Genomic DNA, 2,500 nt, shown 5'->3' on the forward strand with positions numbered 1-2,500 from the left:
GGAGGATGGGAATAGAGAGAGAGGAGGAGAGAGAGAGAGAGGAGGAGGGAGAGAAAGAGAGAGAGAGAGAGAGAGAGAGAGAGGAATGAGTACACAGGGTAAGGAGAATGGAGAGAGAGGGTAGGGGGAAGAGGGGAAGGGGGGAGGAGGGGCAAGAGAGTGAGGGGAAAAGTTTATGCAGCTGAGGAAAAACAGGGGGGGAGGGGAGGGGGGAAGGAGAGAGAGAGATGCCAAGCATGAATGCCTTTCTTTGTCTTTGTCTATTTCTCTCTTTATCTGTCTGTCTGCCTGTTTGTTTTTTTGCTGCGTGTTGTTTGCGTCTGTCTCCCAAATCTGGTCTTTATCTGTCTGGCTATATCTCTTTCATTGTTTTGTCACTCTGTCGTCTCTCTCTCTTTCTCTCACTTTCTCTCTCTCTCTCTTTGTTTTTTTTTCTCTCTCTCTTTTTCTCTCTTTTTTTTCTCTCTTCTCTCCCCTTCTTCTCTCTCTCTCTTTCTTTCTCTCTTCTCTCTCTTTTTTTCACCCCCCTTTCTCTCTCCTTTTTTTCTCTCTCTCTCTTTTTCCTCTTTGTTTAAATCCCCTCCTCTTCTTTTCTCGCTCTCTTTTCTCTCTTTGTCTTCTCTCTCCTCTCTTTCCCCCCTCCCTCTTCTTCCTCTCTTTTCTCTCTTCTCTCTCTTCTCTTCTCTTCTCTCTTTGTTTTCTCTCTCTCTCTCCTCTTCTCTCTCCTTCTCTCTCTTTCCCTCTCTCTCTCTCTTCTCTCTCTCTCTCTTTGTTTTTCCTCTCCTCTATCTCTCTTCTCTCTCTCTCTCTTCTTCTCTCTCTCTCTCTTGTCTCTCTCTTCTCTCTCTTCTCTCTCTCTCTTTCCTCTCTCTCTCTCTCTCTCCCCTTCCTCTCTCTCTCTTCTTTTTACTCTCATCATCGCATTTCTCCCCCACCTCTTTTTCGTTCATTGTCTTTCAAACGTTTTTATATAACAACAAGGGTAAAGTAAGATAACAAAAAGAAAAAAATAAAAAAAAAAAAAAAGAAAATGAGAAATAAATGATGAAAGAGAAAAAAAGGAAAAAGGAATGACGAAAGTAGGAAAAACGGAAAGAAGAAAAGGAAGAAATAAGAACAGTCAGAACTACAAACAAACAAATAGAAAATAGATCAATAAACCAATAAATATGAAACAGAATAGATAGAATGAATAAAACGAATACATATAGACACGATAGAAGAAAGAAAAAAGGAAATTAAAAAAAATAAAGAAAAAAGGAAAAGAAAAAAACTAGAGACAGAGGTAGGAAAAAAAAGAAAAGAAAAAAAGAAAGAAAGGAAGAAAGAAAGAAAAAAGGAGATAATTCAGAGTGCATAGAAGAAAAGAAGAAAGTCACCCCTTCACAGCAACCATCAATCAGGGAGGGTCAAGAGGACGCGCGAAAAGGGAAGACGGATTAGGGTGGGGGGGAGGGGAGGGGGAGGGGGGGGGGGGAGGGGTTGGGGAGGGAGGGAGGGAGGGTAGGGAGGAGTTGAGGGGTGGAGGGGGGGGGGAGGGAAGGAGGGGTTAAGGAGGGGGAGAAGGAGGGTTGGGGAAAGGGGGATAGGGTTATGAAGGGGGTTGAGAGAGGGGGGAGGGAAGAAAGGGGGAAGGAGGGGTTTAGGGAGCGAGGGAAAGGGGGGTTAGGCTAGGGGATTTTGGGTTGTGAGGGGGTGGACGGGGGGGGAAGGAAGGAAGGAGGGGGGGGGGTCGGGATAGGGGTTTTGAAGGGGGGTGGGGGAGGGAGGGTAGTTGGGGGGGGGGGGGGGGGGGGGGGGGGGGGGGGGGGGGGGAGGGGAGGGGGGGAGGAAGGGGGGTAGGGGGAAAGGGTTGGGGGGGTGGAGGAGGGAGGGGGGGAGGGGGGTGGGGAAAGGGGGGGGGAGGGGCGTGAGGGGTCAAAAATTTGGGGAGGGGGTTTTGGGGGAGGGAGGTGAAGGGGGAAAGGGGGAGGGGGAGGGGGGGGGGGAAAAAGGGGGGGAAGTTAGGAGGGTAGGAGGGAGGGAGGTGGGAGACCTCGGGTAACGGATTAGGGGAGGGGTATAATAACCCACACTTTATCTTTCTGGCTATCTCTCTTTCATTTTTTGTCACTCTATCGTCTCTCTCTCTCTCTCTCTCTCTCTCTCTCTTTCTCTCTCTCTCTCTCTCTCTCTCTCCTCTCTCTCTCTTTCTCTCTTTCTCTTTCTCTCTCTCACTCCCTTACCCAAGTAGGGTTTGGGGAATTGATAAAGAATGAAGGGGGAGAGGGGGGAAAAGGGAGGGGGAAAGGGGAGTAATTTGTAAAAACACCGGGAAAAAAAGGATTTCTTCCCCGTAGCGGGGGTACTTAGGCGATCACACTGTTTACTCAAAGATAAATGTAGCTTGTCTTTTTTTTTTAATTTCTAAGGACTGTTTTCAGCGCAAATAAGGAGTGCGGGTAAAATCATGTATTAGCGATATGAATCAAAAGTTGTTGTGTATGATAATAACAGCAAT

General features: G+C 47.4%; 1 protein-coding gene across 1 annotated transcript in view; it reads left to right on the forward strand.

Annotated features, from left to right (window-relative positions):
* LOC125047903 (Down syndrome cell adhesion molecule-like protein Dscam2) overlaps positions 1 to 2,500 on the forward strand; it is a 372,111-nt gene that overhangs the window by 1,412 nt on the left and 368,199 nt on the right. The gene's annotated exons all lie outside the window — the stretch shown is intronic.

Source organism: Penaeus chinensis, chromosome 42, assembly GCF_019202785.1.
Source record: "Penaeus chinensis breed Huanghai No. 1 chromosome 42, ASM1920278v2, whole genome shotgun sequence".
Classification (NCBI taxonomy): Eukaryota; Metazoa; Arthropoda; class Malacostraca; order Decapoda; family Penaeidae; genus Penaeus; species Penaeus chinensis.